Below are 25,182 nucleotides of genomic sequence, written 5' to 3'. Positions count from 1 at the left end.
GTGACGCATTTTTTCCGTGAGTTGTGATAGACTGTATTGGATTCATTTACCTGGCACTGGGCTGCAGGGTAATTGTCGAGTAGGCATCTGTAGAAAACTCTGACGTCAAACAGCGATATATACAGTCCTCTGCTGTATGCTTAGAGACAATACACTTATTAACCTCCTTTCTGCCCAATACCTGCGATTAAATGTATTTCCCACTCTACATATAGATAGTACTTCCCACTCCAGCCTTTTTTTCTGACAACTTGTAGTTGAAGAGTAGAGTTTGAGTACGTCTGACACTAGTTTCGAGTCGTATTGTGAAATTTGTTCCCAGGATAACACTATTTGTTTGATATCATCAATTTTTGAGCTGTATTGTGATTTCAGGCTGTACTTGTGTAGCGCTGTGCATATAGTTGCATAATTAGGGCCAATATTTGTGATTAATTATGTAATTAGCACCGATCTCTACTTTGGCTTCCCAGTCAAAATAAATAAAGTACACTAACGTAACCTTTCTCTCTTGGGTGCGACCAGGGTTTGAGTACCATAAAGGGTACCATCGTTTTTAATCTCCCGCCAAATCACATGTGGGGGGGGGGAGGGAGTGGGGAGCGACGTCAGCACTGCCGTGGGATAAAGGAACTTTCACCAAAATTCGAAATTCCCGCCAAATTTGAAATTATTTATTTTTATTATTTACACATCTAGTTAAGTAGGAGCAAATTCAGGAGCAAATCTCCAGGGTCATGGAACGTGTCAGTACATAAAATTACAACATAGAAGTAATAACAGATAAAATCAAATCTTTATGAATCTCAAGAAAATGAACAACAAACATAAGAATCAGCTTAATTTTTCAAGGAGCTACTCAACAGTTTAGAAGGAATGTCCCATGAGGAAGCTCTTCAGTTTCGATTTAAAACGTCACGGACTAATGCTAAGATTTTTTAACTCTTTTGGTAGCTTATTGAAAACGGATGCAGCAGTATACTTCACACCTTTCTGCACAAGAGTTAAGGAAGTGCGATCCAAATGCAGATTGGATATCTGCCGAGTATTAACTCAGTGAAATCTGCTAATTCTTGGGAACAAGCTGGTACTGTTAACAAGAAACGACAGTAAAGAAAATATGTATTGAAAGTGGAGTGTCAAAGTACCGAGACTAATGCACAGGGGTCGACAAGAGATTCGTGAACTTACACCACTTATTACCCAAACTGCCTGTTTCTGAGCAAAAAATATCATTTAGAATGGGATGAGTGACCCCATAATATAATACCACATAGGCGAATGAAAATAATCAAAGTAGTTTCGTGTTGAACCATCACTTACTTCAGACACCGTTCGAATAGTAAAAATGGCAGCATTAAGTCTTTGAACAAGACCCTGAACATGGGCTTCCCACGTCAGTTTACTATCAATCTGAACACACAGAAATCTGAATTATTCAGTTTCACTAATTATGTGCCAATTCTGTGAATTCAAAACTTCGGGTTTTGTTGAATTGTGAGTTAGAAACTGTAAAAACTGTGTCTTACTGTAATTTAGTGTTAGTTTGTTTTCTATAACCCATGAACTTACGTCATGAACTACACTATTTGAAACAGAACCAATGTTGCACAGAACATCCTTTACTACCAAGTTAGCGTCAACAGAAGTATTCTAGAAATACCCATAATACTAGAGGGCATATCATTTATATAAATGTGGAAGAGGAGTGTCCCAAACACCGATCCCTGGGGCACCCCGAATTTGACTGCACCCCAGTCAGACCCCACATCACAGCCACTCTCAACACTGTGAATAATAACCTTGCTCTCTATTGTTAAAGTAAGTTGTGCACTAATTGTAGATTGATCCCTGTATTCTGTAATGGTCCAACTTCTGGAGCAATATTTTGTGTTCAACACAGTCAAAAACCTTAGTTAAATCAGAAAATATGGCTAGCATTAGAAACCTTTAGTTTAATCCATCAAGTACCTCACAGAGAAAAGAGAATTTAGCATTTTTAGTTGTTAAAGACTTCTAAAGCCGAACTGTACATTTGATGGCAATTGATGTGATATAAAATGATCAGTTATCCTTACGTACACAGCCTTTAGCAAACACTGATGGCATAGGAATAGGTATACAACTGACTACATTATATCTTTCTCCCTTTTTATAAAGCTGCTTTACTACAGTGTCCTTTAATCATTTAGGAAACTAACCATTCCTAAAGGAAAAAGGAAAAATCTGGCTAAGTACATGGTTAACATGTGCAGTACAGTACTTTAATATTCTGCTAGGCACTCCATTATATCCATGAGAGTCCTTAGCCTTCATTGATTTAATTATTAACTCAATCTCCCTCTTTCCAGTATCACAGAGGAGTATGTCTTGTAAATTTTCCAAGAGAGTTATTTGATTCCCTGTAAAAACTAAGCTGTTATTTAACTCACCAGCACTGCTCAGAAAATAATTGTTAAATACTGTACATATATCTGACTCATGAGTAACAGAAATATTTTTACTATGAACTGACTTTATATCGTCAATCTTGTGCAACTCCCCAGATTCTTCCTTCACAACTGACCATATAGTTTTAATTTTATCCTGTGAATTTACGCACATACTCTTTGCCTTCATAATAACATTTTTAAGCTCCTTACATTACTTCTTGTAATGGGCAACTGTAGCTTGATTATCACTACTTCTAACATTTTGATGTAATTCCCACTTTGTTTTACATTATATGCTGATCCCACTAGTCAGCCAACCAGGCTGCCTTTTACTGCTAGTTGCCCGTTTAGAACGTTCTAATGGAAAGCAACTCTCAAAGAACACGAGAACCCACCAAAATAGGGTAGGTGGGGAGGGGGAGGAGGCGGGGTCGAGAGGGGGCAAGAGTTTTGATCCATGTACCACTTGAGGAAAACATGTGGTGTCATGTGAGGGTGTGGGTGTGTGCAGTTGGAGTGGGTACTTAATTGACAAATTTAATTAATTTGCATATTAGTTTGTTACCAAACGTGGGCTCGTGCTGCCATCTCCCTACTACTCACAGTAACAAGTAACTTGTAAAAAAAATGTCCTACTTATTCCTACAACTACTTTATGTATATTTCTGTCCTAAGCACTTTAGCCTACAGTTGTTCCACAGGGGTTTGCTACCACAACGTACTCTACAAATGGTTTGAGATTTTGCAGTTCACCTCGTTAGCCTAGCACGGCTATTTGCCGTTATGACGGTTCTTTTGGTGACTGCCACCTCTGTCCTAGATAAGCCAGCTTTCCTCTTTGAAGTCTGCTTAGCCTGGCTACTAATCTTTCCTACTACTGTTGGGTTGTCATTGATTTTCGTAAGTTGACATATCATAAATTTTTCTGCCTCTTGACGTCTCTTTTCCGTCTCCTCATGTGCCCTCTCTAAATCTCGCATTAATTTTTTCTGATACTTCCTGCTTCTGCTGGCACTCAGGATCATCGACAGGTGACATCACACGCGATTCGTCTGCCCTGCTGCATTGTCTTGGCAAGATTGGCTTTATGATGCTTCCATCTTCTTCACCTTCACTGCTATCCTCGCGACCAGTTACTGAACTGTACTTCATGTCAGTGTGCCTGTAGCGTGGGAATGCCTATCATTCTGTAGAGTGGGAACATGAGCCACCTCATCCGCTGACCCGTTTTCATTCATAATTTCTGCTCTGTCCATCAAGCTATAGCTTTCGGACTGACTTTCGTTACATATGAACCCAGCTATACTTCACGTTAATATTTACACACCTAAATAGCAAACCAAAATATTCAGTGCACTACATTTTGTAAAACTTTAAAATTTATGCTACGTTTCCCAGTCTGCCGATAAGACTTGTCACATCGGTTTTGCATTATCAATTATCATCCCTCCAAAAAAGATCCACAAGGATGTTAGCAACGCTGAGTATCAACGTACAGAAAACATGGAATGAGGTTCTGAAACCACATCCACGTGAGAACCAAAAAAGAAGAAAAGGAAAACAAAGTTAAATAGAAACAAGAACACAACGGTTAGTTAAATCGCGCCAGGGTCTAATACTGCGACGGAGTTAAAAAATAAAATGAAGAGAGAAGAAAAACTGAATTTTATTAAATGCCTACGGCTTCTGAGATCCAACTTGGAAGGATCCGGGGGAGAGAATCGCCATTTTATGTGAGGTGGTGGGTTTGAGAGGTTCCCATATCACCCAGATTCATTAAAGAAATACAGTCCGTATTAGTTAGGCTAATACACTCAACACCCTACCCCTTTAACTAACACAGTTCCTGTCTCATAACAAACAATCTATGGAGGAAATTGTAATATGACCCTGTTTCTGGGCAGTTTAAGAGTTGTGCCTACGACATAATTCCATTTATGATAACTTAATAGCTGATCACTTGTGTCTGCAACGTTCCCTGATAATAAAGGTGAAATTCAGCTACTAAATAATACAAAGATATTGGTATCACAAAGTGATTCATTGCAAGAATTCCTGATACAAATACTGAATGGAATATAAATAAGAATTCGCTTCCAGGAGTGGGATCAACTATCACGCTATAGATCCCTGCAAACTTTGTGAGTGAGAGTATCCTGTAACATGTTATTGCTGATTGTTGAAAACAATATCCATCGGGAATGAGAGCCCTTGATGCAGATCAGACATGTTTGTTCTCTGCTTGGTTTTCCTTTCCTTTCGTAGTTTTCTCTGCAAGGAATTCCTTTTCTAGCAATTACATTAGTCCGTATTGAGTTATACATTGACAGCTACATATGGTATCTATATAGGAGAAATTCTTACCGTGTACCCTATCCCCCCCTCCACCCCCCCCACTCTTTGTACGTTTGGAGGGAAACAGACCCCTTAACGAAGCCATTAATGCTCCTTCTGTATTGCTCATTGTTATGGTCTAATACTTCAAATAATTTTAATTTTAGATAGGTCACTACTAGCTTTCTATACACTGACAATGTTAGCATGTATCCGTTACATGTATCGGGCAGAATTTAGATTACTGATCCAGGCATCAGGCATATTGCAGTAGAAATGGGTATGAGTTATTCTTTAAAATTTTGTTTAAATATTTTTGGGTGTTCAGTTTCTTGCTTGTTAGGCACTGTTATCTGTTACAGACATTTACCCGGTAATGTAAAACTCCACTCTGAAACCAAGAAAAGTAATATATAGTCAATGTGGAAATTATTTCTACCTCCGCAATTGATGAGTTAATCAAAATTATAAGAAAAACCTTTCGAAATTACTAAATAACCATTCAAAATACATTAACTAATAAATATGTAAGTTCCCTCAGTGTCCAGAAACAGAAATGACAAATTACAAATAAGTGTAGCAGGAGAGAAGCGCGCTAGTCAGCAGACAGCGTGTATAACCGCAACATCACGAAAGATACGGCACAGCACGTGGCAGTGATGTCGTGACCACGACTTTGAACAAAATATTCGAATGTTCCTAGCTACCGATGTGAAGTACATGGAGGTATCACACTAAACTGAGAGAGCTTTTATACTGTTCTTTTACACTCTTCGTGAACCCCCTTTGCGCGGTATTAAATTTCAGAACAATCTTTCATGGCAATTTCAGGACAGTCTCGACAATACGGTACTCTGTAAGAACGAAATCAACCGAAGATTTTCATCAGAACTCGACGCTGTAATTCCAGCAATTAAGTTACGAACAGTACTATGCGTAATTCGCCTTTTATTTCTTTCGTTTTTGGAATAAGTCTGCACAGTTATTCCAGAAAAGGAAATCTCGCTTTTGTGCTTGGCCAGTTTATTTTCGCGGAAATATTCTCGAGAGGGTAAGCAGAAGAAGCCAGTTCCCCAATGAGCTCTCTCCGAGAATCTTAAACTCCTTCCGTTTCTTTCTTCTCATAACGGTTTCCTCATCATCGTCTCTGCGATAATTAAGCCGTCTGTTTAATGGGAGATTTAAATACGAGGAAAAATAAATGACCGACTCTTTCGTTCATTTCGTGCTGCTTTCTCTCATAACAGATGTTATGATGCCACGTAGTATTTCTCAGTCCAGAGCTTGGAGTACCAATCTTGCAGCCTGTAAGGCGGAATGAAGCGCTTCGTGCACTTGGTAGGATTCTGGCCTATGTGCGACTTACACCCACCGGGAAATAATGGCCTCTGGACATTACGTACGCTGAAGTGATGCTAGCTTTCAGAACGTAACTTCAATTCATGGTTGATGCACTAAAAAGAATCATGGCTAATTGCTACGCATTACGATTTATTGGCGCAAATTTAACAGAGTCACTGACTTTCTCTCAGAGCGTTAAGGAAGTCACATTAGTAAAACTACAACAGCTATTTCTAAGAATGTACTTCCATTTAGCAAGAACTGTGACGTAGATGACTGTATCCATTCTTCTTAATGCTGCAATATTTAATAGATTGGAAATGACGACATAAATAGAAGGTGGCAAATTGTTTTTGGCAGTCCCGATGATTATACGCCGTGCATTCAATAAGCACTAAAACCGATTTTATTCCTGGCGTATAAGTGACGTCATCGCAGTACCTGTGGTAGCATCTTAAACTAAGGACTGTAAACAACTGATAGGCATTAGAGCAGTCAGTTGTGAGCAGCCTGTGCTAAGCAGTGGGCTTGCGGCACGGTGTTATAACTCTGTTGTCTCACAAATCGCAGTGGAGTAACATCTCTAAATAAAGTGTTCAAGGTATTCCACTGAATGTTTTGATAAAGAGAAAAAAGTGTGCAAAGTCTGTCGCTCACATCTTGACTCCCATGTGGAAACAACAACACGTGGATGCCGGCTGAGACTTGACGGAAATCCAAAATGTAGACAGTTCTGATCTGGAAAAATCATCACAGGTGACGAGACTTGATGTTGTCAATACAAAACTACCACAAATCAACAAACTGCAGAAATTCACATGGAGGATAAAAGCTTTGACGACATGATTTGCATTGAAGCCAAGGTGACGCGCAAGTTGAATAAAATCCCAAAGAAGAACTTTTGTGAGCGTTTGACATGGTTGTCTGAACTTTGTGTGCATTCTACTCAAGTGGGGAGAGAGCACTTAGAACACCTGAACCATTAAAACCATGCTCTTAACTTTTCTCAATTTTTTATATTTGACCAACATTTCCGACTTCGATCTTGAATATTTTGGTTTGATAGCATAGTTAGATATAATCTTAGAAACTGCCATTCACCCTTGAAATCCTCAGAAATGTGGAGGCAGGAGACCTGGATGTTTCGGTGCTTACAGACTTTAGAATTCAATACAATCTCACTCCTTGCAAAGAATATACGATCCTGTGGAAAATATGACCAGGTTTAAGAATTGATTGGTAGGTTGTTGCACGTTATTGTTGACAGATTACCTTCTACCAACACTGAATATATTATCTTGTGTACCCCAGGGAATTGTGGCAGGACCATTGCTGTTCGTCTTCTTTACTAATGACTTTGCATGTAGTATCACTAGTGATTTGAGGATCTTTGTTGAAAACACAGTTAAACTGTGTGATCAAAAGTATCCGGACACCCCATATTAGGTGCATTGTGTTGCCACCTCCTGCCAGGTACCCCATATCAGAGACCTCAGTAGTCATTAGACATCGTGAGAGAGCAGAATGGGGTGCTCTGCGGAAGTCAGGGACTTCGTACGTGGTCAGGTGACGGGGTGTCACTCGTGTCATACGTCTGTACGCGAGACTTCCATACTCCTAAACACCCCTAGGATCACTGTTTCCGATGTGGTAATGAAGTGGAAACGTGAAGGGACACGTACAGCACAAAAGCGTACAGGCCGATCTCGTCTGTTGACTGACAGAGACCGCCGACAGTTGAAGATGGTCGTAATATGTAGTAGGCAGACATCTATCCAGATCACCACACAGTAATTCCAAACTGCATCAGGATCCACTGCAAGTACTATGACAGTTAGGCGTGAGGTGAGAAAACTTGAATTTCATGGTCGAGCGGCCGTTCATAAGCTACACATCACGCAAGTAAATGCCACACGACGCCTCCTTTGGTGTAAGGAGCGTAAACATTGGACGATTGAATAGTGGAAAAACGTTGTGTTGAGTGACGAAACACTGTACACATTGTGGCGATCCGATTGCAGGATGTGGGTATGGCGAATGCGCGGTGAACGTCATCTGCCAGCGTGTGTAGTGCTAACAGTAAAATTCGGAGGCAGTTGTCTTATGGTGTGGCCGTGCCTTTTATGGAGGAGGCTTGCACCCCTTGTTGTTTTGCGTGGCACTATCACAGCACAGGCCTACATAGATGTTTTAAGCAACTTCTTGCTTGCCATTGTTAAAGATCAATTCGGGGATGGCGATTGTATCTTTCAACACGATGGAGCACCTGTTCACAATGCAAGGCCTGTGGCGGAGTGGTTACACGACAATAACATCCCTGCAGTGGACTGGTCTGCACAGAGTCCTGACCTGAATCCTACAGACCACCTTTGGGTTATTTTGGAACGCCGACTTCGTGCCAGACCTCACCGACAGACGTCGATACCTCTTATCAGTGCAGCACTCCGTGAAAAATGGGCTGCCATTCCCCAAGAAACCTTCCAGCACGTATGCCTCCGAGATTGGAACCTGTCATCAAGGCTAAGGGTGGGCCAACACCATATTGAATTCCAGCATTACCGGAGGAGGGTGCCTCGAGCTTGTAAGTCCTTTTCATCCAGGTGTCGGGATGCTTTTGATCAAATAGAGTATCTATGAGAAACTTCTTACGGGCAAGAATTTCAGTATCACCCAGTTATTTGTAGCCAAAATATTAGCATAATGCAACGATTGGCGGGCAGCTGTAAATGTAGAGAGACGCAAAGTTCCGAATTTCACGAAACGTAAGAGTGGTGTGTCCCTTACCTACAGAATTACTAATAACTAGAGGCAGTTATGTCATACAGTTATTTGGGAGAAACTAAGCACACAGTTATGATGTGGAACGACCACATACGTTCAGGAAATGATAGACTAAGATTTGTTAATAGGACCTAGAGAAACTGCACTTTTTTATGGAAGGGATTCCATATAAATATTTATACGGCCCTAATACGAAGATCGTACTGTGGTGGCTACTTCTGACTGATATTTCTTATAGAAAACCATAGACAATGAGAAATGACCGTGGTCCCCAACAGCTTGTTGATAATACATACTAAAATTATAGAAAAATTTAATTTGTGTCAAGAAAGTTGAAAAAACGTAAGAGTGGGTCGAAATCCATGCTGGAGTACGACAAGGATGCCATCTTTCACCACTGTTGTTTATTAGTCATATGAATAAAGTTATCAAAGAGTACAGAGAAATGCCACACAGCTCCATTCAAATCAACAGGAACACAATGCAAGCTGCTTTACTTTTTGCAGATAATATAGCTCTTGTAGCATCCTCAGGGGATGACGTGCAGCGATATGTTAAGAATTTACAGGATATATCTGAGAAACATAGCACGGACATTAAGATCGAAAAAACAAAAGCTGTGACCTCCTGAAGGAAACACTCAGTACTGATACAAAGTAATATCTGTTTGAAAAGGAAAATTCTTGAAGGAATAAGCACGTTCACGTGTTTCAACTATAAATTATACTCTTTGGAGGAAGCAGACCTAGCTCAAAAAGCGACCAGGTATACAATAACAAGGAGAGTAAGCAGTTATGGATTGAAACCCTCCCTAGCCCAGTAGCACACCAGAATACACTTTAAGACTTAAGCAAGGCCTATGCTGTGCTACGGCAGTGAATCCTGTAAAATAAAGACAAAAGGTGCCTCGAAATGAAATTCTTGTGACGAGTAGCTGCTTACACCAAATGGGACCACAAAAGGAACTAAAATTGTCGGAGGAACTTGAAAAAGAACCTCTGACACATCAACTTCAGAACTACCAAAGGAAGTGGAAAAATTATCTTCGATGAATGTGTTCTAAAACGACCCCAAGGTCTATCCTACACTACCAGCCTAAAAGGTGTAAATCCGCTAAGCCGACCAATGAAAACATGGCGGGAGGACTTCTCGACGAGACCGTAACAGATCAGCAGGCTTAGCACTTGGAAGGAAGTTAATGATGATGATGATGATAGTAATCCTGCTTCAGTGTGTGGCATCCATGCCACGTCGGACTGACAGGTGTATATTAGTGGGCGGTGTGATTGGTTACTGACTTGTTTGACTGGTGAGAGGATTCAGCAAACGATGGTGAAAAACCTTGAATGGCAACCAATCGAAGGAAGACGGCGTAAAACGCGAGAGTACCTGCATGTAAAATTTTCTAAGGTCCTGAGCCGTAATATTGCTCAGTCCCTATGTATACATCTCGCACGTATCGTACGGATAATTTAACGAAAATCGCAATGCACACGGGGTAGTGCAGAGTTTCTCTTTCCACACTCCAGACGTGAATGAAACGTGAACAAACGTTAATATTTCGCACAAAAATTATTTATTCTTCATTGAACTTCTCAGTAATTCGCACAACACAGATGTAAATAGACGGCGCTTCTCTGCCCTCTGGCAACAGGGAACGTAAGAGCTGGATAGGTCGTGTATCCCTGGTGTCGTCAGACCTCAAGTTGACCTTTGGTGTGATAGTTGAGAGCAGAATAGGCTAGATGCGTGATATTACAGAATTTCATTGCCTCCAGTTCTTGGATGCCTAACACATGGAACGATCTACCTCCGAGATCGTCCAGGCACTGTGCCTTACTTGTATCACCGAAGCAGAGCTGTATTTAGCTACCTCGAAGGCCAGCAACTCACCAATCAGTGGCGGACAGCAGCTATCGCTGAGCAGTCTACCCACCTAGATCCGTCTCCTTCCTTTGGGGTACGTAATCGTTTCAGCTAATATTTCATTTATAATATATATATATATATATATATATATATATATATATATGAAAAAAAATATAGCATCACTCCGTTTCCCAGAACTCCTGAAGATAGACTTTGACTGTGGATGTTGTATCACGGACACAGTCCCTTTAATTGTTCAGAGACGTTACTAAACCCGGCTAAAGATGTAAACAAGCACGCATGAGCAGCACCTATTACACGGAGGGAGTCCACCCACCGATCAGTTCCAGTTATTCCACCACGAAGGAGGTACACAGCTCGTGTTGTCTGTAGTTTAAGCGTGCTTAGACGGTCAATACCGCGGTTCGATCGGGTCCGCATTGTTACTTTGTGCCAGGAAGGGCTCTCAACAAGGGAAGTGTCAAGGCGTCTCGGAGTGAACCAAAGCGATGTTCTTCGGACATGGGGGAGATACAGAGGACAGGAAATGACTATAAAGTGCCTTGCCCAGGACGCCCAAGGGCTACCACTGCAGTGGATGACTGCTACGTGCGGATTATGGCTCGGAGGAACACTGACAGCAACGCCAACATGTTGAATAATGCTTTTCGTGCAGCCACAGGACGTCGTATTACGACTCAAACTGTGCGCCATAGGCTGCATAATGCGCAACTCCACTCCCAACGTCCATGGCGGGGGCCATCTTTGCAACCACTAAACCATGAAGCGCGGTGCAGATGGGGCGAACAACATGCCGAATGGACCGCTCAGGGCTGGCATCACGTTCTCTTCACCGATGAGTGTCACATATGCCTTCCACCAGACAATCGTCGGGGAAGTGTTTGTAGGCAACCCGCTCAGGCTGAACGCCTTAGACACACTGTCCAGCGAGTGCAGCAAGGTGAAGGTTCACACTATTTTGGTGTCGCCCTATGTGGGGCAGACGTACGACGCTGGTGGTCATGGAAAGGCGCCGTAACGGCTGTACGATACGTGAATGCCATCCTCTGACTGATAGTACAACCATATCGGGAGCGTATTGGCGCGGCATTCTTCTTCATAGACGACAATTCACGCCCCCATCGTGTTCATCTTGGGAATGACTTCTTTCAGGATAACGACATCGCTCGACTAGAGTGGCCATCATGTTCTCCAGACATGAACCCTATCGAACATGCCTGAGATAGTTTGAAAATGGCTGTTTATGGGCGACGTGACCCACCAACCACTCTGAGGGATCTATGCCGAATCGCCATTGAGGAGTGGGACAGTCTGCAAACACAGTGCCTTGATACACTTGTGGATACCGTGTCACTTCGAATACAGGCATGCGTCAATGCAAGAGAACGTGCTGCTGGTTGTTAGAGGTACCGGTGTGTACACCAGTCTGGACTACCATCTATGAAGTTGTCGCTGTATGGTGGTACAACATGCAATGTGTGGTTTTCATGGGCAATAAAAACTGCGGAAATGTTGTTCATATTGATCTCTATTCTAATTTTCTATACTGGTTCCGGAACTCTACAAACAGAGATGATTCAAACTTTTTTGATGTGTGTATATGCTGACACTGTGAGGAGCGTCGAGTCACTGAAAACTCTAAGCACTACGAATAGTCTCTGTCTAGTGAGGAGGGAGAGAAATGTAGCGGTGAGTGAGGAAGGTCACAAGTGTGTGTACTTCCGTCGTAGCGAATATTTGTGCAGCAGTTTTTTGTGGCTGCGAGAGGCCCTGCGTAGTCCATGGGCCACAGAAGTTTTGTGACTGGTAATAATGCTTCAAGGAGAGTGAGGAAGTGTGCTGTTTGCTACAGAAAGTCTAAGGAATATTTGCATCTGGAGACGATATATTATAACCGTAATTGTTGCCACCGACGCACTACTTCGCCCCTAAATCGTCTAAAAAAATTGTAGTCCACGCATCTCGGACTTTTAGCTTTGTGAAAGGCATTGCAGTGTTTTGGATGATCTGGGTAACATAATCTTTCTGTGAACTTTAATTTCAATTTCATAGGTTTCATTATCCCAAATCTTTATTACTTGTAACACGATCCATACCCTGCTATTCTATTTTCCGAGTGTCATGTTATGAATGAAAAATTTTGCTAACCTGAAGGACAATAACTTTTCCGGAAACAAAAGGTAAATTTTTTCATAATTTGTGTGTTGATATCGTTACTAATTAATTGAAGTTATTAATAATCTCTGAGCTGCAGCAATAACGACTAAGTTTCGAAATAAGTGTTTGAAAGATGTGTTCAATCTATAGAGTCTGGCACAACATAGGAAATTTTGTTTCTTACATTACAATGCGAAACAATTTTATGTGTTTTTTTTTATTTTATGTATCGGTGTCTTAGCAGTTGTGTTCACCATTGTCATGATATTCTCTTGTTACTTACAAACCACTACCGTTTAAGTGAAGTAAGATTTAAAGCGAATTTTATGTATTTGTAAAAGTGTCTATCAGAATTAAGGTAAGATCTTATATATGTCACTATTGTCACACCGTATACTGGCATGACCCTTTCAGTTTTCATTCTGTTTATCGTTATTTTAAATAACTGTAAGGTTTTGCGTATGAATTAGCACTTAACTAAATATTTTGTACTCCCTTGGTTAGGAAAATTTACTCTTCGTAAGAAATGACTGACTTTATCAATGAGCGTGTTGCTGATTATTCTTGTCCGTCTTAGGACTGGCGACTGAGCTGTTTTATTCCATGACTGGAATTTCGCTAAGATGCAAATGTTAACTGATGATGAATTCCAATAAGCTTTCTAAACTGATTGTTTTAATAATATTGTTTTGCACTCTGTTTTATTAAGATAACGTAATTATCTGCTGCATTGTGATATTCATATACTTTTCGACACTGTTTGGTAAAAATTTTTATCTGGATAGACACGATTATGACAAATTAGACGCACACAATCATGTTCTATTATAGTGTATGTCAGACACAGTAGGAAGTTCCCATCACAGTGTACAGTAGTAAGTGTGTGGGAACACAGGCGTTACATGCTTGCCACTTCAGAAAACAATGATGGTGAAGATTATTTTTGCTGTGCAGCTTCATTCTATTTAAGGGGTCACGCCCCTGAACGCTCTGCATTTTTAGCATTATCTTCACCCTCATAGTTCAACTGATCTATAAATGAGAAATAGCTCAAAATTATTACACAGAATTAGCATCATTAGCCAAAGCATTTCCCAAAACATCAATGAGATATTTATTATATTTTGGTACTGACTGCAATATTTATAATAGTATAATAAGCAGAACACTATTTCACTGCGGTACCATTTTCTTTGGAATCACAGACTGCACAGCTTGGAAAAAGACTCAGAGTACAGAGAACATTCACATAAGTGTTTTATGCCTCCGATGTCCTTCCCTGATACTGATCTGTGAAAAAGGCATGTAATTTTTTTTAATTATCGAGTTGAGCCTTTGTGGACTGCGTGGCAATAACTATTTCATTTTGGTGCCTAGGTCTTGTTCTTGTTACAGCTTTAACTTCCTGCCAGTATCTTCTGAGTCCACCGAGAAGTGTGTGTTTATGCTCTTCGGATAATGATCCTCTCCGTCTTTTGGACGTTGATGCCATTTTAAAACCTTGGTAGTTGTTCAACAATCTTCTAAATTTGTTCCTGTCAGGAATTTCTCTCTCTGAGATACCAATCTGCCGAAGATCTTTTTCACATTCTTCCAACCATCTTGGCCTTGTTTTTTCGATTGGATGAAACTCCATATTCTTTTTGTTAGTCGGACACCGCCCATCCTCATGAGATGACTGTAAAATAACAATCGTCTCTTCTTAGTGGATGCTGTGACAGGTTCTGTCTTGCTGAACAAGTCCTCATTTGCTCTCATTCGCCATTGTCCATCAACCCATCTATTACCTAGGATTTTCCTTAATATTCTACGCTCTCGCTTTTCCAGCCACTCAACTTGACCTTGTCTATTCATGGTCAAAGTTTCGGACGCATAGAAGCCCTCAGGTTTCACAACTGTATTATATTGCCAGAACTTGGCGCCTATACTCATAGGCTTTTTGTTATAGGTATTCTTTGTGAGTTGGTGTGCTTGGTCTAACTTCTTTGTCCTGACAATTGCTTCTTCTTCTAATCTGTTCTCCTGGATGACTTCACCGAGATACCTGAAATTCTTAACTCGTCCGATTTTTCCCAGATTGGTGATCATCCATTCAGGTCCATCAAGATGTTTGTCATATATTTTGTCTTTTGAACAGAGATCTGGAGTCCATCTTATTTAGCAATTTCTGACAGGCTATTGATCTTGTTGACTGCTGACTCTATGTTGTTAGCAGAAATGGCCAGGTTATCCGCAAAGGCCAAGCAGTCAATGTACACCCCTTTGTTCTTAGGACCAAGTCTGAACTGCTCTCCATTTGTTTCATCTTGCGCTAACATCTTTCACCACTCTCGAATCACCTTCTCCAAGACGCAGTTGAAAAGGAGTGGGGATAGTCCATCTCCTTGTCTTACACCCTTTCTGATTGTAAAGCGTTCTGACATCTCACCCATAAATTCAATTTTTGACACTCTGTTAGTGAGAATTTGTTTGATCGGCTTTATAATGTATTTTACTACAGCAAAAATATTTAAAAATGTATCTCAAATATCACCAACATCATCATCATGTTACAAATTTTGTAGGAAATAGTAGGAAAGGTGTGTAGAGGAGGTCATTCTAAATGTCTGTACCAATTTTTGTGAGTTTAACTTCAGTCATTTAGGAGAAAAGTGTATCTCAATAATGAAAATTCAAGTTTTCGGTAAATCGCAAAAGAAGATTTACAGATTTATTAGCTTACCACTATGCTCGTTTAGAACATTCCAGTTGCATATTCCAGTTGTCCTCCTGTTTCCTTATCCTCCATACTTTTTCTCTTCATTCTTTTCTTTATCCTTCACTCCTTGATGGCACCTTCTGCAGCTGTCTCTGCTTCTGTTACCCACTGCTTATCAATAGCAGTTAGAGCTGAAGCCATATTCCTTCCCGTCAGGATGTTTAATTTCTTCATAACATGGATCCTTGAAATTGCACCATCATTGAATGTTATTATTGCATCCATTACACCAATCGTCAGCACTGTCAGCCCTCCAAATACAGATTTGGATTCTCCCCCATATACAGCTGTTGAAGCTTTCATTTGCATTCTGAGAGAGACCATGCATACATTTCATAAATAGATTTTTCTTTGCCTGAGCCGGCCGGGGTGGCCGAGCGGTTCTAGGCGCTTCAGTCCGGAACCGCACGGCCACTACGGTTGCAAGTTCGAATCCTGCCTTGGGCATGGATGTGTGTGATGTCCTTAGGTTAGTTAGGTTTAAGTAGTTCTAAGTTCTAGGGGAGTGATGACCTCAGATGTAAAGTCCCATAGTGCTCAGAGCCATTTGAACCATCTATTTGCCTGATCCCTATATATAGGCCTAATTGCCTCCATTATAGCAATTGGTAAGGATGCTTGTGGGTATATTGTATGCCTGTAGCATTGATCAGCCAGTACTTGCACCACGAATCTTCCTCTTTTGGAGGCCGGCCGTTGTGACCGAGCGGTTCTAGGCGCTTCAGTCTCGAACCGCGCGACCGCTATAGTCGCCGGTTCGAATCCTGCCTCGGGCAGGGATGTGTGTTGTCCTTAGGTTAATTGGGTTTAAGTAGTTCTAAGTTCTAGGGGAATGATGACCTCAGATGTTAAGTCTATTAGTGCTCAGAGCCATTTCAACCGTTTGAACCACTTTTGGATACAAACCATACGGTGACGTTTCATCTGTTGACACTCTGTGAAAACATGTTGCCCAAACAGCTCGTCTCATGTTCTCCAAACCTCCTACATTTCTCCTTATTGCCAGTCCATAATATTGAGTCAAAGAATCAATTTCACTTTTTGTAAGTCGACCTGGACCACCTATGTGTTTTCCGTCTGACAGTTTTTTTTCCCCACTGAAGTCTTTACATAATTTTCTCAGCCGAGTTCCCATTCTTTTTTGTACATGCCCAACACATTCTTGCTTTTCTATCAGAGTTTCCCCATATGGTCTGTCATCAACAACAGTAGTGTGTCCTTTACATTCTCCACCCACAAGGTAGCCTACATATCTCACACCACGACTGACCTCTGATCGTCTAAAATATTCAGAATTCCTTTCTTTTCCATGTTTCCACTTGGGCCATTAAAGTTCTTTACACAAATATGGGTGCCAATAAATTTGCTTGAATAGCCCTGGCGGTGCTTTGTTAGACATTCATAATCTAGTATCTTACCAGTTTCAAGAAGTGTGGCAGTTGCAGCCCCAGTCAGAGAAGTATGACCTCTCTTCTGCCAAGATCCATCAAATGCTGTATTCTCAGACAAGGCTACCACTTATTCTCCTGCTCTTTCCACTGAATGTTCACTTACACCACATACAGCATTATGTATTAATTTATTCTATCTTTCAAACCTCAGTGGAGGGGGAGGCAAATCCATCATTGCACAAAAGGTGTGGGCACCTCTTCTTCCCCTTCCAATACATCGCATAGCATAAGCAAGCTGAATATTTACACTGTAACATCGACTATCAGTTACTGGCGATGTCATAGAATCGCTGTGCATTTTGAACGAGTTACAGGCAATCACTAACAGACTTGAAAGACCATCGCTTGCTGAAATGTCCTCAGAAACGCCAATGCTATCTTCACAATTACAGTATTTACATTTCACAGCCTTCTTCTAAAGTCTTGACAGCATATTTAGGTTCACAATATCATTTCCGTCGCTATTGCTGCTCACAGTACTACTAGGCTTGTTCTTATTACATCCAGAAAGCGAAAATTTACGTCTAGAAGCACTGCCTGTTTCCACGGGCGACTTTTGAAGCAACTGATGTGTATTATTGGGTTGTGTTTGGAAGTGGTTGCCGCGAAACTTTCGTTCAGCCTAAATTTCTTTACTCTCTGTATTTGTAGCACAGGAAACCCACAGAGGCCAGCCAGTGTGGCCGAGCGGTTCTAGGCGCTTCAGTCCGGAATCGCGCGACCGCTACGGTTGCAGGTTCTAATCCTGCCTCGGGCATGGATGTGTGTGATGTCCTTAGGTTAGTTAGGTTTAAGTAGTTCTAAGTTGTAGGGGACTGATGGCCTCAGATGTTAAGTCCCATAGTGCTCAGAGCCATTTGAACCATTTGAAACACACACACAGAAACAAAACAACACAGAATAACTACAGAACCACACGTGTATGAAATTCCAAAATCATATTTTCTCAGATCTTTGTTTACATTCGAACCATAGCCTTCTAGACATGCCTATACTTTGGTTCCGGGGGTCAGTGCCTTCTGGAATTTACCTGTGTTAACGTTCCGTAACCAACAATGGATAAAACGGAAGAACAAAACAATGCATCATGTATTCTGACGCACTTCAAACTGACAGATGGGCGTGGTCCCTGTGCAACATTATGTTCAGTCTCAGTTTTAGAATGAACGGAAAATGATAATGCCCATAAGCTATACATTTTTGAAAACAGCATGGAATGCTCTTTTCTATAGACCGAGAAAAGTTTTTTTTTAAATGTTTGGTCATTTTGACGAGCATGTCCCCTTGAAGGAAAGTATTGGGACACCACGAAACGCTGTTTTAATGTGTTATTATTAAGGACACATTAGAGTTGCATTTTGGTTACTTCATTATCATATTCTTTTGAAGGTGGTATAATGATATGCACACAAGTTAGACAGATCTTATGCATCAGTACTAAAATCGTTGTGGTTAGGACAAATGAATTGGTGAAACGCCAAGAAAGATTAAATATAGCAATTTCCCGAAAACTTAGCCAGACATTCACATATAATTGCCCAGGTGCATGTACACACACACACACACACACACACACACACACACACACACACACACACACATGCACATGCACCTACACAGAAATACTGAAATCATAATAGAGAAATAAAACTTTCGACAAAAAGAAATCCAGTAGAATTATATTGAATAGTATAGCATAGAGAGCAGCAGTTTTATCGCAGGAGTAGACAAGGTTGAGCAAGCCTCTGCGCAACACATTAAATCCTGCAATCTAAAAGCTCAGGCTGTTGTCGCAACAGTACACAATAATTTGTTAAAAGCTTTACTGTACTCATCTAACCATTACCTGATACTAGCTCACCAGTTAAATTCGGTTCTATCCTCTCATGAAGATGAAATACAGCTGATTAAATTTTGGCTTGCAGGGATTTGTACGCCACACGACTCGTAGATTTGTGAGAGGAGTAGAGGGGGTGAGGTTGCATCCCTTCTCCTCGTCATCGAACGAAATGTGAGCGTATTTGGGCAATATACGAAGAATCTCCATGAGTAGCAGGGAAAACTGGCTCTGAATGCGGCTCTTCACACAACTGGATAGATGTGAAATTGAGTTGTCATGAGCTCAAGTCGCAAATACAACTGGATAACAGTGTCTCCAAACGCATCCTGCCTTACTATCAGACACTTATAAGTATTGTACTACTACATTCAATTAAAACCTACTGGAAAGCAAAGACAAAAATTTTTAGTCCCATTAACTTTTAAAGAACATTATCTCAGTGCTACCATTACGATTCCTGCACGGCAAATATTGAATGTTATTACTTCACTTAAAATTTCGCAACAAAATGACTGAATGTATGTGTGTATACTAGGAGGTTGTCTAGATCTTGCTGCATTGAATTCATTTGACATCGAGCTGCATACAACAATCTTCGCCAACCAAAAGTGTAATGTAATACATATCGGACAACCTTAAGGAAAAAGTAAAAAGCATTTAGACCATCCTTACATATCACCCTTCTTCACCTGTTTTATTAATTCTTCCATCCTCTTCCGACTCCCCTCATTAACCTACATTACCTCCCTATTTCGTTGCAACAATACACAGTCTTCGCAGCTATATTTCATTTACGTAAACTCCGACGCTTTAAGTTAACACGTGTTATTCTTTAACAGCCATTTAGTCATTTTCATTGTAAAATCACACTGAAGTGGTTAGAAACTCCGTAAGATTTTCGCAGTTGAATAGGAGCGTTTTGGTGGACTATATTACGGACTCTATAGATTTCACACATATCTACGCTACATGTACGTCTGTAGTCATCAAAGCCACCCTACGGCGTATAGCGGAGGGTACTTAAGGTGCCTCTGTCTGATCCCCATCCATTGTTCCATTCCTGAATAGCGTTTGAGGAGAATGAATGTTGGGAATCCTTGCTAGTAGCTCCAATTTCTTGGATTTTCTCACTGTAATAATTTCCAGTGACGTGTAAACTAGTACTGAGTTGCTCTTTAAACGTATTCCTTTGCATCACCACGATTACTTATTCTGTAGTTAATACGACTAAACTTTCTTTTGAATTTTTATTCCAGAAAATGTAATACGAACTGGCTTTAAACAAAAGGAATGTGAGTTTGAACGTATACGCAGAAACTATGTGGTCTCCTCATATATAAAACAACCACACATTCCTTTCAAAAACGGCTCAAATGGCTCTGAGCACTATGGGACTTAACTGCTGTGGTCATCAGTCCCCTAGAAGTCAGAACTACTTAAATCTAACTAACCTAAGGACAACACACACATCCATGCCCGAGGCAGGATTCGAACCTGCGACCGTAGCGGTCGCGCGACTCCAAACTGTACCGCCTAGAACCGCTCGGCCACTCTGGCTGGCACAAATTCCTTCCATCTTGATATATTTTGGTATGACATGTAAAGGGTAAGATATGGAGTAATCCTCTGTAATAATTATACGACACCAGCATTGGTGAACGATTTAATTAACCTTCAGACAGGGCCTAAACTACTAGTCGTGCAGGTGGAGATATGTGGGAGATGAGAGAAATTATGTTCTTGACGTTCTTACACTGGTGCAACTAAACTGATATTTGCGCTACCATTCCTGCACTATTATTCTCGTCACAAAAGCGCGGAAATACCTGCGCATTAGCTTACTTTTTTTTTTTTTGAGTCATCAGTCTTCTGACTGGTTTGATGCGGGCAGCAACGAATTCCTCTCCTGCGCCAACCTCTTCATTTCACGGTAGCACTAGCAACCTACGTCCTCAATTATTTGCTGGATGTCTTCCTCTACAGTTTTTACGCCATACGGCTCCGTCTAGTATCATGGAAGCTATGCCCTGATGTCTTAATAGACGTCCTATCATTCTGACCCTTCTTGTCAGTGTTTTCCATATATTCCTGGCCTCGCCGATTTTGGGGAGAACCTGCTCGTTCGTAACCTTAACAGTCCATCTAATTTTGAACAGTCCTCTGTAGCATCTATATGAACTTAAATGACACTATTTTCCATTAGTGCTAAACATCTCAGTGCCAAGTCCATAATATCTGTCATCATCGTCTTATCGGTAAGCAGTAAGCGGGCTGTCAGGATTTTGTCTAATTATACCTTCACTAAATAAGACATTAGGATAAATTCAGAGTTTTGTTTCAAGTAGCGTAGCGACTTTTTGACAAGGAACTGCAGCCTTTGTTTCTCTGGTTTCATGTCGGGTAAATTACATTCCCGAAAACGTTTTTTCTTTTTATTTTCAAATATTATATTCTCCCTGGTTCGTAAAATAAATTTATTAATCTTCGTGACTTTAACTTTAACAAGTCATGAAGAGTAATAAATTAAATGCAGTCAGGAAGCCTGGCTCTGTCTAGTTACCAAACTGGACTGTTTACTTTGTCTGCTGTCTGTCAATTTCTTATTGGCATTAGAAACGATCACTTATTTGACTCCACAATAAGCTTGAGCTCAAAGGTTCGATAAGTGAAAGGCTGCCTCCACGTTAAACAATTTCGACGCATGATCAGGTGGTCTCGATTTTATTTCATTTCTTTCATATTCACAGCACCAGATATGGCAAGATGCTGAAGCATGAAGTGAAAAGTAATACATTTATTTTCCGAGCCAGATGGAAAGAACATTTGAACATAATTATGGTTGATCAGCAATATTTGGAATTTCTTATGTTCACAAAAGAAAAGAACAGTCTTTGAGACAGATTACAACTGATTACTGGCCCTCGGACGGCACGGAAACGAAGCTTGAATGAAAGAATAAAATTTTAACAGAATTACTATGTGGCGCCATCAGACCTTTAACTGCTTTGACTCCATAGTGGACACTTTCAGTAGAACTATGAACTACGTTAAATATTATATTGAAATATATATCAGTAACCAAACAACTCAATTTCAATGCTAATTGGCAGCAATCAGAACAGGGCAGAACATGTCACTCCAACCGGATAATGGCAATAACAAAACAGAAGGAACGAACATTCTGTTTTAGGTCATAACCTGCTACTATTTGAATCAACAAAGAACGCAGGTCGGGACCGCAACTAAGAAACTCAACGTTCTGACCAAACAAAAATATCAGCAAAACAACGCCGTCCAAACAATATTTAAACATACTCCTGTAGCTCACCACAGCAATTTGGAAAACTTCACAAATGGCCCTTACAAAGGTTTGTATTCCACACAGCCATTCACTCCCAAGGAAGTTCACCTAGGCTTCTGCTAGAGGCTATGTCTTCATGAACCAGCTGCCATTCCAGGTAGGCGTAACCGTTACCTCTGCATGGACTCTTATTGAAAGTCATCGCCATATCTCAGAGCAATGTGCTGCTCTCGGTACATATCTCAGCGGTAGGGAGACAGAAAGAGGGGGGGGGGGGTTTGAGCGGGGAGGGGAAGAGCCAATGCTGTATGGCAGGCACTTGATAACTTCCCATTTTCTCGCTCCGCAGTGTGGCGTGCTTGATGGCCCTCCGCTGACAGCCTCCTCCAGCTCGGTCGAGATGCAGCCGTCATCAGCAGCTCGTGGTCTTGTCGTTAGCATTACTGAATCTCCATCATGGAAGCCCGTGTAAGATTCCCAACCGGGTTGGGGATTTTCTCTGCTATGGCTGATTGTGTGTGTATGTTGTATCCACCATCATTATATCATCATCGACGTGCAAGTCGCCGAAATGGCACCAAACAAAGAGACTTGCATCAAGCCACTCAACTTACAAGAGTTAGATGTCCGCCCAGAAATGCCACACACAGATTTCATATTTACATAACTGTTGGTCAAAGAGGCTGCTCGTCGATTACACTGCTAGCCATGACACCTCTCTGAAATCGATAGCTGTAGCCAGTAACGGCTAATCCTCCACTGCATAGTCCAAAGCAAGGCTCCCAAGAGCTGGGACAGGATAACACAGCACAGAACCACTCTCAACCAAAACACGATGATAGAAGCTCGACCTTGGGCCGCAACCACCGAAGAACGACTGATATCCATGAAGGCTCGTGCGATCCGCCAAAAAAATTATACAGGAAAAGGCACCAGACATACCTCTGGGGTATGTCAACAAGATTGCATCACTAGACTGTTACATCTCTTAATGTCATAAACAATTAATTACATCTAAGAGGAGCTCCACCCACATGAGTGACCACCCACTTAACTGGACTTAACCTCAGACAATTGGACTCTACTGACGTTCTGATGAAATATATTGACGACATAACGATTTGTATTTTGTTACGCTTAAGGCTATTTGGAGCCATCAAGGGCACTCCAAAGTAGGAAATCAGACACACATTGCCGAAAGAAGGCAAAAGTGGTAGCATTTAGATAACCGGAGATAAGTGGTAACACCAGAGCTGTGCAAGTTGCAGCCCCTCTGTACAGCTGTCCCAGGAGAGAAGTTTCATTTCAGAGAATTAACTGGTAACTCCATCTGCTGCCTAGACGCTGCCGTAAGGCGTCACTGTAGAAGGTGGCCACGAAAAGGCATGTCTTAGGCAGCAAGTTTGATACTTCCTCCTGAGAACTACAACGTCAGTGGTTTTACACAGGTTAGAGTGCTACTACATCACTCCCCATCCAGTGAATGTCGGAGGGCGCGGCCAACGGACGTAAAATATTGTTTTTGCTAGCCATAGTAGATATGACGTTTAGCTTTCAGCTGAACACTGTTGATACCAAACTTGGAGTGTTTTAATGTAAAATCCATAAGCATCCCTACGTATCGAGTAGGAGTAGGAGAGGAATGTAAATGTGGTTGATCAGAGGCGCCCTGGAGGTGCAGAACGACTCGCCAGATTGGCCGAAGCTCGTTAAGTGCTGGTGGATTGGTGCGTGGAGAATGTGAAGGGAGAAATGGTGCGCCACTACCATTCTTTAAAAACTCATGTTTTGTATTCAGAGCGAATTCTCAGTCATATCGCTGGGGCGCCGACTCCGTGCCGCTCGTGACCAGCCTCGGTAAGCTCCGACACGTCTCTTTTTCTCACTTGGACTGCCGCTCTCAAATTTGTACTTAACGTGCTGCTAGTGTTCCCTACTTCTGTTAGCACCTGCCCCCGTGGCTCCAGACGCTGACTTCTGTTGCGCAACTAACTGCCTCTTTTGCGTTTTTTAATGTTTAGAATTAGTCTTCACTGTAGTAGTTACTCTGGTCATAAATAAATTGTACAAACCAGACCCCTGAATTCCACGAGTCTCCTACTGCAAGCATCCTGGCGAATCCCAGAAACTGCCTCTCTTGGAGGTGCCCTGTGACAGTGTTTGACGCTGATCGCTGATCTGTCATCACTCTGCCATCAATGAGAATTTATCTTTCTGCATTTGCTCTTCACCGTTCGGAAATTCCAGACTGATCTTAAACCCCTTGCCTTCCCTCTATCCTGTATCAGGACACAACACTACGTTTTCAGATTTTTAGCTAGGAGTGTTACTGGTGTCACGAACTTCTCGACCATCCACGGCTTGTTAAATTGGGGCACATTTTTTTCGAAATCTATCTACCATCTTACTAGCCATATGGAAGTTTTTTTACAAAAATCTCTGCCCAGGCAGAAGAGAGCTTGGCTGCCTACCTCTGTTATACATGCTTTCCTGTGTCCGGTGCGTGATTGGATGTTGGCTCTTGTGTGTATCCAGTTCACGCTAATGATCTTACGATTTCTATCTTCGGGGAGCAAATCACTGATGGACCACAGGTTGGAAAGAGGAGAGCCGAACGGTTCTGGGCACTTTAGTCCGGAACCCCGTTGCTGCTACGGTCGCAGGTTCGAAATGGTTCAAATGGGTCTGAGCACTATGGGACTTAACATCGGAGGTCATCAGTCCCCTAGAACTTAGAACTACTTAAACCTAACTAACCTAAGGACATCACACACATCCATGCACGAGTAAGGATTCGAACCTGCGACCGTAGCAGCAGCGCGGTTCCGGACTGAAGCGCCTAGAACCGGTCACAAGGGCCGGCTCGCAGATTCGAATCCTGCCTCGGGCATGGCTGT

This window comes from Schistocerca piceifrons, chromosome X (genome assembly GCF_021461385.2).
Source record: "Schistocerca piceifrons isolate TAMUIC-IGC-003096 chromosome X, iqSchPice1.1, whole genome shotgun sequence".
Lineage (NCBI taxonomy): Eukaryota > Metazoa > Arthropoda > Insecta > Orthoptera > Acrididae > Schistocerca > Schistocerca piceifrons.
The sequence above is the reverse complement of the archived record's forward strand: the minus strand, read 5'-3'. Positions refer to the sequence as shown.